This window comes from Terrapene carolina, unplaced genomic scaffold, assembly GCF_002925995.2.
Source record: "Terrapene carolina triunguis isolate 2854851 unplaced genomic scaffold, T_m_triunguis-2.0 Scaffold211, whole genome shotgun sequence".
Classification (NCBI taxonomy): domain Eukaryota; kingdom Metazoa; phylum Chordata; order Testudines; family Emydidae; genus Terrapene; species Terrapene triunguis.
Genome location: NW_020664562.1, coordinates 37,163,993 through 37,175,081, shown reverse-complemented (window position 1 = coordinate 37,175,081; position 11,089 = coordinate 37,163,993). Strand labels below are relative to the sequence as shown.

At 39.1% G+C, this 11,089-nt stretch overlaps 1 protein-coding gene across 1 annotated transcript in view; it reads left to right on the top strand.

Moving 5' to 3' along the window:
• The window catches only part of LOC112115977 (SH3-containing GRB2-like protein 3-interacting protein 1), a 134,189-nt gene that overhangs the window by 112,732 nt on the left and 10,368 nt on the right, over positions 1 to 11,089 (top strand). The gene's annotated exons all lie outside the window — the stretch shown is intronic.

The window sequence follows — 11,089 nt, the reverse complement described above, 5'->3', positions numbered from 1 at the left end:
TATGCTCTAATAAATTTGTTAGTCTCTAAGGTGCCACAAGTACTCCTCCTGTTCTTTTTGCGGATACAGACTAACACGGCTGCTACTCTGAAACCTGTCAAGATTAGAAAGACGCTTTACAGTGATTGACTCAAGGAGCTCAATCTGTTTAGTTTAACAAAGAAAAGGTTAAGGAGTGACTTGATTGCTGTCTATAAGTGTCTACGTGGGTAACGGGCTCTTCAACCTATCAGAGAAAAATATAACACTATCCAATGTTTGGAAGTTGAATCTAACCAAATTCGGACGGGAAATAAGTCATAATTTTTAACAGTGAGAGTAATTAGCCATTGGAAAAATTTACCAAGTGTCATGGAGTATTCTCCATCGCCAACAATTTTTCAATCAATTTTGGATGGTTTTCTAAAAGATATATTCTAAGAATTATTTTTGGGAAGTTCTAGGGCCTCTGTTGTACTAGATTAGATCACAGTGGTCCCTTCTTGCCTTGGAATCTATGAAAAGAAATTGAATGTAATGCTATAAACTCCTAAAAATGGAGGGTTTTCATCTTCATTGTCAGATCATCCTGGCAAAATGAAAAGTTTATAAAATATGGACCTTGAAGCAGCAATTAAAATCTCTGGAAGGGATGCCACAGTACATATATTAGCTAGGCCTTCCCCATAGCCCCCAGTACATGAGTGCATGACTGATGTTAGTGCTTAAAAAATAAGTTTGAGCATCATTAAACTTGAACCTTCTTACATAAAAGCTGTTAGGTATCTCAAATCATTAACAGAAAAATCTTATAGATTTATATATAAAATAGTAATTTTTAAAATAATCCAAAACAAGAACCTTGAATCCTAAACCCATCCTGTGATTTTGTTTCAAAGTTGAATCTAAAATATGATGGAACTTATTTTCTTGTTCCTGAATTCAAAAGGGGACTGTTACATGAAGAGTATTGTGCTGATAATTGTGGAAATATGAGAGGAGCTGATTTTTATGTGACTTTCACTCTTCAAGATGAGTGAAGTCTCATAAACTCATAAAACTGTGTGGAAATCTCATGAGGTTGCCTGAAATCTTGGGAAAACACCTCATGAGATTTTGGCACCATCAAACCTGATTCCTCATTCTGATTTGGTTTCAGACCCTAGCCCAATTCAGATCCAGTCAATGGGATTTAAGCTCTTAACTGCCTAAACCATTTTTGAAAATGTGATTTAGGCTCCTAAATCAGTTAGGTGTTGCAACACTGAGTACAGCAATGCCTACATTTTTTTAAAATCTGGGCTTGCCTGCTAAGTCCACCCCTGATTTTTAAACCAAATGTTTGGAAACACTGTTGGGGGCCCAATCCTGAAAATAGTAACAGGAACGAGCAGTATTCTTTTGAAGGGACAATTCATATACATAAGGGATTGCAGGATTGAGCCCCTAAACGAGGAAAATGTTTCCAACTATTTTGTGATAAGTGACTTGTGACAAGACCCATTTAAGGATTCTCTGTGCCTCCAGCTACAGTTGATGAGGTCCCTGAGTTCAGGGAGAGAAAACTTGGCAGCTAAAAGGCTTTGTTTCACCTTTAAGGAAAATGCATCTTGTCTGGATAATAAAGTTTAGAAAAAGAAAAGATGTACATTATCTACTGTGACGGGTTGGATCACAGAAACCCCCTTGGGAGCTGCCACCCGATGTGCCAAGACTACCCCTGCTTCTGTTTTCCCTGCCAGTTCAGGACTCCAGCACCCCGTCTTGCTGAATTAGACACTCCAGTCCACTTCAACACAGACCCAGGGTCTGAATTACTTGTCCCAAAGCTACAAGTTTACCCAAAAACAGCTCACAGGAGTGTGCTTGTCTTTAGCACTCAGATGCCCAACTCCCAATGGGGTCTAAACCCAGATAAATCCGTTTTACCCTGCATAAAGCTTATGCAGGGCAAACTCATAAATTGTTCGCCCTCTATAACACAGATAGAGAGATATGCACAGTTGTTTGCTCCCCCAGGTATTAATACATACTCTGAGTAAATTACTAAATAAAAAGTGATTTTATTAAATACAGACAGTAGGATTTAAGTGGTTCAAAGTAGTAACAGACAGAACAAAGTAAGTCACAAGCAAAATAAAATAAAATGCGCAAATCTATGCCTAATCAAACTAAATACAGATAAGTTCCTCACCAGTTCCAGAATGCTCCCTTTTACAGGCTAATCTCCCTTTAGCCTGGGTCCAGCAATCTCTCACAACCCCTGTAGTTACTCTCTTTTGTTTCAGTTCCCTTCAAGCATCCTGGGGGGGTGGAGAGGCTCCTTCTTTAGCCAGCTGAAGACAAAATGGAGGGGTCTCCCCCAGGGTTAAATAGACTCTCTCTTGTGGGAGGAGACCCCCCTCCTCCCTCCTATGCAAAGTCCAGCTCCAAGATGGAGTTCTGGAGTCACCTGGGCAAGTCACATGTCCCTGCATGACTCAGTCTTTACAGGCTGAAGCCATTGCCCACATGGAATCTTGCATGTCTCCAGGAAGACTTCTTATGTGGATTGGAGCATTCCAAGATGCATTGTTCCCTGATCAGGTACTTAACCTGGCGAATTCCTTCCTAAAGAAGCTGACCAAATGCCTCCCAAAGCTTACTTAGAAACCAAGCAAGCATACAGCCCATATTCTTAACCTCAAGTAGAAAATGATATATATATGTACAAATAGGATGAATAGATATAGTAGACCATAACCTTTACGGAGATATGTTACCTGGCACAGGCAGCACAAAACATATTCCAGTTATGTCATACATACATTTATACGCACCCCCTCCCCATAAAGCCTTATGGGGTACACTGTCACATCTACCTATTAAGGTAATTATATAGGTCTCCACTCTGTAGTCTCTTATAGATGTATACAGAATGGAATATATAACCTGGAACAACTGAGGTATGCCAACAGTTGGTTGATTATCAGTGGAGGAGGACCAAAATATCCCTCCTGTCCATAAAAGAAACACACACATGCTTTATGCAACCTGGATTTACCTATGGCATGGTGTGACTCACTTAAATTCCTTTAGATAGACAAAGCCACTCTTGGGTCTTCTAACCATACTAGGAAGAACATCCTCTGAGTACATTGTTCCCCAACTATCCTGACTATTGTTCATTCTGCTCAAGTAAATGTCAGAGACTCCTATAGCAGAGTTTATGTGGAAAGCAGTTCTCATTAATAATAGTATGGGACTGTATAATCTCCTCCTGCAATTTACTAATGCCTCTAGGATCTGTTGCCTATGAGCAGAATCTACATGCTACTTAACCCATTGTCTAACAAATGAACACACACTAGTTTCCATTGTATGTATGTAAACCCTCAGCGCCGAAGTCTTAAAAATGTGGAAAACCTTACTCCTATTTAATTTTTGGTGTGGTTGATCACTGATGGTTTGTGATTAGTAATTGAATTACTAAATAGATGGCCAGATAAATTACCCAAAAAATCCTTATGCCATTAATGATGTTGCTTCCCAAGTGCAGATTGTTTTTCTTCAAGGGATAACAATTGCACAATAGCTTCTGCTTCTTGGTGGCTAAAGAGCCTTAGTCCCTCTTTTCCTGTCAAGATATTTTTGATGTTTCTGATTCTGATGCCTGATAATATTTTTCAAATGTGTGTCATATTTGTATAAATATGGTGGGGACGTTTGCACCCACCTGGCTATTATTCTTATATGAGGTTTTACAAACCCACACTTGCTGCTGTTGTCACTGCTCCAGTTTTGAGGGACCTGGGTTAAATTTTCTGATTTCAAACAGAGTAAGAGTTCCTCTATTAGTACTCTCGATTTATCCTGGGTCCTGTGTCAACTTGAACAACAAGTGAATTGTTCCCTGCTGGGTGTTTGCATTAAAATAAATTATAACAAAATAACAGCATCCACACTCTACAACCCTCTGGCAGCCACTATTGCCTAAAATTAAAATGTTTTTGTTGATTCACTGTTTGTTGTCTGTACCTTTGTTATCCAAAGCGGTCTCTAAAAAGGGAACAATAAAAGCAGTAGAGTGGGTGGAGGTAGAAAGTGCTATATCAGTGTGCAGGCTGCTAATAGAATAAAGGTAAGGATCAAAGCATGTTGACTGTCGTCAGTAAAGATAACAATAATGTTTTGACCAGAAGGTCATATTTCAGAATAACTTGTAGGTGAACTGGAGTGCACATAGGGGTTGGTAATAAGAAGAGATGGCCCTACGCTAGACATGTCACAAATTTTGTCGGACATTGACCGTGTCATGAGGAAAATAGCTGCAGAAGGCAAATGATCGATTTTATGGACAAATGATAAAGCACAATTGGATGACCCTGATTTTGCTGATGACATTTTCCTGCTTAGTTCAACATATCGCTTAATGGAGGAAAAGACTCAGCTTTTGGCAGTACAGCAAAACCAGTTGGTTTGTTCATCAACAAGGGGAAGGTAAAACATCAGTGTCGCAAAAGTAACCATTAGAGGGGCTGAAGAAATACTAAGAAGCAAGTCATTTTACCTATGTAGGGTGTGAGATGTCCCATTATGATGACACCGTGCTAGAAATCAAATGACAAATATAAAAACATCGAACAACTTTCATAAACTTGAAAAGATTTGGAAAGGCAGCATGATGGCACTGACACAAAAATACAAATTTTTAACACTAACATCAGGCCTGTCCTCCTTTATGGAGCAGAGTCATGGAAATTGATAAGAAGATCAACTCATTCCAATGTAAATACCTGTAGAAGATCTTCAGTGTCCATTGGAAAGAGTATCTTGCAACATCAGATATTCTAAGTAGAGCAAAGCAATCTAAAGCATCAAATATGGTGTAAGAAGACAACAAACACATTTTGGACACACTTTAAGGATGCCCCCAATACAACTTCCACAGGAAGTGATAACATAAACACCACCTGGAAAGAGAAAACGAGGGAAACATAGAGAAACATTATGCAAAACAGTAGCGAAAGAAGGCATATCCATCAGTAGGGCACTCAGAAATCTGAACAGACTAGCACAAGACTGAAAAGTGGCATAAACTGGTGGATGCTCTATGTTCCTGAGGATGCAGGACGAGAAGAAAGAAAGAAAGAAATGTTGTGGAGCTGAAATCTAATCTTCTATCCCCATCCTGACCAAACCAAAATCCTGGTTCTGTACACCCCTGAACTCTAAGGTCTCCTCATGCCAGGTCTGAATTTTATAGTTTGATTCTGTCTGTAATAATGAGCTCTGTGTAGCTTTTCACTAATATGCCACCAGTTTGAGTCCAGTACAAGACACTAGTGTATAGAGCAGGGCTAATAATTTTCAGTGAATCAGATATTTGATGAACTTTGCCTCTTTTTTGTTTATGAATTGTCTGTGAAAAGCTTACAATTGTCTGAATTGTATTCAAATTATTCACAGAATTCTAAATCTGTAGCTCATTTGCTGCAAGTGTCTGTGAATATTAAAAATGTTTAGTTTTGATTGGACACAAAGATCACGGGGTATATTTCTGTTATCTGGTTGTATGAGGTTAACTCCTAGTGACTATTCATATTAATGAATTCACTATTTGCTTTCCACAAATATTCTCCCCAATTCACTGAGAGTTTTGTTTCAATGAACATTCCTGCCGGCAAACTCATCCACTCAAATAATCACAGAAGATGAACACAAAAGGAGATGTGATAACAATCCAAGAAATTCATTTTAAAATGTGACTGAATATTCATAATTGTTTACAACATTCATTCACCTTGCTCTGTGACTGAAAGTTGTTGCCAACTGATGGCTGTTCACTGGGCTATGTGAAATGAGTTGGTGGTCTCAGTCCAGTTCCTGGTGGGCAGTTGTCCATATCACAAGAACTGTATCTTAACTGGCATTTCTGTACTTAGTTTTAGCTAAGAGGACAAAGACTGAATGGGCACGGAAATTAAACCCTGTTGATTTTAGATGATGATCATTTCAAGCCAGACTTCAGACACATTAGCTGGGGAAGTCTGGGGAAAATTGTATTGTGGATACTCCTGCTGAACTGGTTTTGAAAATTAGTAGAGAATGCACCAAGTTCACCAACACACATCAGTCAAAGACTAGTGTTACATCATTTTTATATTTAGGGACTGCTGAAGATCCAAACGTAGAAATGTGTAGCCATTACTCTCAAATTCACAAAGCATCATTTGTACTTAAAGTCAAAGATAATCTGCTTTTATCCTACTTTATCATTTTATACACGTCCAAAGCTATTCTAAAGATATCAGAATTTCACTTCCAAGAAGTTCAGTTCTTCAGCTGTAGTATCAATGCAAAAATCTTTTTACCAGTCTCATTTCTTCCTCCAACAGAACTTTGATTTTTTACATTATGGAACATGTTTACAATAAAAGCTGTGCTTTGGAAGTTGGAATAAATAATAAGGGATTTAAAATTAGATATGCAGAGATATTAAATAATTTCTACTGGTTGAAAACTAAGATTTTGGAAATTAAGTGCTATCCTAGTTCTGTATTTATCATAATACATGGATGTGGTTTCCGCCAAATGTAAGCGAAACTCTTCATCATATTGCAGCCCTTCAGTATCCCATTATTCTACCTGTTTCATCCTTATTCTAATTGTTTCACATGAGCACAAATAACTCTCTCTGCTGCCTTTGTAAATGTCATAACAGATACTTGCCTAGGATGATTTGGATTGATGCAATGCCTAGTTCTCTCTCTTCCTAGGTATCTGGGTATTTTAGAAGATCTTTTTATTGTTCATTCTTTATTTCAAATCCTGTACTGTCTATGAAAGGAAAATGCTGTTAGTAGACATTCCTTCCTTCAGGTACAAGGGATCTTATGATGTCAGCCCATCTGCTTTCCAGAGCTAGCTACTCTCTATGATAAGGATGGGGTCTCATACATTCACCCGTAACCTTCTGTTCCAAAATGCTGCTCAGTGCAGAGTTGCCAAGTTGGAGATGTGTGTGTGATAGTGTAGGGAAGCTGGAGATGCCTCCCACAAAATTACTTAAGCAGAAATAAAATATTTGCCTTTAAAATGAATTCTGCAGTCACAGGCTCAAAATAGCGTTTGGGTCTGCAGAATGCTGAAAACTAGGAAATATTTCCTCATGATCAAGAAGGGTTTAAGCTTTAAAGATCTAGTTGCTGTTGATCAGACTTTTTTTTTCTCTGGCTCTAGCTGCAGGGATTTCATCAGGCCTGTTACCTGCTGGGCTGGTATTAGGGATGTCTGGACAGATACAGTACATCTGTTGACTTCAGTAGCACATCAGTAGAATGTGGCAGCATGGAATTTGGAATGAAGGTGCAGAAGTGAAGTTTGTGTGAGAGTGCAAGAGGGCTTGTTTAATCTGCACAGCAATCATTTTCTGCATCGGTTGCTATTCTAGTAGATAGCACGTTATCACACAATCATGCAGTCTTCACACTGCATTGGAAAAAGCCGCTCTGTAGTTCAGTATGATGTCTGCTTCGGAAATCCAATCTTTTGTTGAATACTTGTGAATATATTTGCTTTTAGGGATGAATTAGCTTGTCCAGAAGGGAAAAAATGGGGATTTTTACTTAGGCCTAATTGTGGACTCAGGTTTACATGGTGGGTCTCTGAATTTTGGGCAAACTCATTTAAGGAGCTTCTAGCACCTTTGCATTAAATGGTGAATGCACTTGTTTTCTGCCCTCATCCTAAAAGAATCTTATTCAGATGTGTGTTCGATGCGTCCTTCTGCACAGTGCATGTGTATGTATGTGTGATTAACAAAAAGTGGGCCAATTATCCAAATGTCTATTCTGCTTGTCCTATAGACTGAAACAAGTTGATCTGGTGCAAATTTATTGAACATCTTTTATTTCAGACCTTTGCTGAAATAACCCACTTTCTTGAGCCTCTTCAGACGTCCAGTCGAAGAGGAGATGCCTGGCTATCTTAATTTTTACACACTTTTAAGCTACATTCGAAATTAAAAGGGAAAATTCCAGCAATCAAAATAAGCAACGGTCATTTGTGCGTTTTACTTAGCTAGTGGTATGCCTTAGGTACAGGGTATGAGAAAGAGGGGAATGTCTAAAATGTCTTAATATTTTCTTATTGAATATATGTTGTCTAAACTTAGATATTTGATGTTTCATCCAAAGTTTACTTAATTATTCCTTTAATGCTAATCTCAGTTACTATACTATTCTGATCCAGGTTGTACTGTCAGATTTGCATAAAGATCCAAATTTGTGGGGAGTGGTGTCATATAAATATATAATGATCAAACCCATATTTTAAAAAATGGGTTCAATCATAAATGTTTGAGAGAAATGTGGTCATGATGGAAACCCCTGCTCACATCCAGATCCAAGGACAATCAAAAGATACAATGAAGGTATAAATGTGTTTGCTTATATAGAGGGTCTGGACCTGATATGACAATGAATGATATTTTAAAAGCAGTTGATAGATCCTTGAAAACTTTTCACACACCTTTTCTTCAGGAAGGATAGACTCAGACTCTCAGATTGTTCCTACAAGGGGAAAGAAAGCTCCAGATGAGAACAGCATATAGTCCATTCTCCTAAATTCCATATCCTCACTCAGTCCATTGAATAGCCGAGTGCATGGAGCCTTACAAACACTCCACAGTCTCCAGTTCTGAAGCAGCTTTGTTCTCCCACTTTTTTTGTTTGGTTGGTTTTTAGTCACAACATTCTGATGTTTCTCAACAATGAATATGCCTTTCAGTTCAAAGTCTGGAATAAATTTGTGGAGGTGTATCCATTTCTAAGATTCAGAAAAGCCAGGGTGGTGGGTAACGAATCCACCCGCTGATCCCTTGCTGTACCTGTTTTGTGTTCTCATTGATAGGTAGATCTCTGGGCCCTTTTCATGGGGAGGAGATCTAAAAGCTACAGCTCTCTGACCTGTATTTCCCTTACTACTGCTGCTTCTGCATGGGTTTGACCCTTTCTCTCTTCAAAAACTCTAAGTCAAAATGCATCAGTAAGGATAACTGTCCCACATGGATGATATAGGCATTTCAATGGCAGACAGGCACTGGAATCCTGCTCCATACTAGGATGCTTAAATCTAGTGCTGCCCCTACTTGACACTTTATCCCTATACCTCAGTATTTTCGCTCAGTAAATTATGGGTGGATTGAAAACATCCAGGGATTTGCCGCTGCATTTACACTTGCAGCAGGTGAATGAATGACCTAACCCACTAATCTTTATTGCATCAAGGCCTTGGAAGCTCGAATAAACTGAACTGCATTTGCAAAATATGTTAATGCCAGCAGTGCACAAACTTCCTACTGCAAAATAAAAGCCCCGAGGTTTGGTAGGCATAGTTTGATGTCTATATTTTAAAATCCCATCTCTAAAACACAGCCTTACCTTTGAAATAATCCATATTGTTTTTTGTTTCTGGGAGAGATTTAGCCAGGGCAGGATAGAGAACTTAACGGGCTGGTTTTAGTTTTAAAAAAAAAAAAAATACAAAGCTTGCTTTTAAGAGATGTGCTGAGCACCTCCAATTCTAATTAAACTGATGGGAGCTGTGACGGCTCAGTACCTTTTGAAAATCAAGCCAATGCTACATTCCCTGCCCCCCCCCCCCCACTAACCCCATTCTCATCCCTAATTTATTGATTTGCATAGTCTATCACAATACGGATTGAAGGTTTGAACATGCATTCAGATTCCCAGAGAAGGAATGAAAGGTATAAGGCATTCATTATTATTGTCTCAAAGCTTTAGTATGTCATGCCATTAGTAAATGACTACTAATTAATGTCATTCTAATCTATTAGAATTTCCATTAAGAGAGAAACTAGATCTTTGCCAAACAATATTTGATGCCCAAGGCACTTGTTATTGGAAATACTCCTTTCTATTGTTGTTTTCAGTAAACAAGGCACCTTCTTTAGCTGTCAGTGTGGAAAGTAGTGTGTAAATTTCCGACATGCCCATCTTTGATTTATATGCAAATTCTGAATTCATCTACTCTTTTCCCCTAACATGACTTTATTCAGCTTTTACCCCTTTGGTGCTAATTTAGGATTTCTTACCTAGAAGCAAGCTCATTGCCAGGAAAGGAAAAATCAATGGCTGCAAACACCCAGGGGTTAGTTATTTTAGTGTTCATGTGAGTATGCCTGGTGGCAGCTGCATAGAATCTCCATTACAGAACATGCGGTGCATGATTGGAGCAAATCTCTTGGTACATTAGTCACTGAAATCCTCATTTCTTCTAATTATATGACTCTCCTGAATTAATTGCTGTGGGTTTGCATCCCTGAGTTTCACTCTGAATTTAATTTAAACCCAAAACTCAATCTGAACTGCCAAGTTCTGTCTGATTCCAGGTTGAATTCAGAACTTCGTGTGGGTTCCATCTGAAACCATAATTTACACTAGTCTTGCTTGTAAGTGGGCTTAGCCATGCTGAAAGGTTCACAAATCACCCAGGCCAACTTGTATCCTCCTACAGATGTGCCTATGTGGGGGAGGGGCTGGAAATTCCCTGAGGTGAATGTCAAAGGCCCCCAGTTCAGCAAAGCACTAAAGCATATTCCTATTTAATGTCTTCAATAGGACTTAAATATGTGCTTACGGTTTTGCTGAATCAGGGCCAGAGTTTCTTTGAAATATTCCCACAGATCTCCAAGACCCAAAAGGAAAGGAATCCCCATTGTTATGGAAGCTTGTACCCCTGCATTGTTGCTCTAGGTTACCCCTTCTCTGTTGGCCATGTTATTATGAGAGCCTGGCTGCAGCGGGGCAGGCAAACAGTGCCTGTACAAACCTCCATCTCAGAAAGGCATGCAGGTATTTAGTCTGTGTGAATGCTGCTTGGAGCAACATTTATCTGCTACCTATAGAGGAGAGAATGTTGCAGACAGCAGCTGCAGTTAGGTTTGGGTGGAGGGGAGAGGGAAGGGAACTGCAGAGCCAGTGCTGCCTTGGAATAGATGCATAGGTTAGTGCTTCCCATCAGGCACAAAAGTGAAAAGGCGGCCTTGGGCCTCATCCCTTCAAAACAAAACGGTGCCAAATGCTTTACTGTAAATTGTGGGGCGACT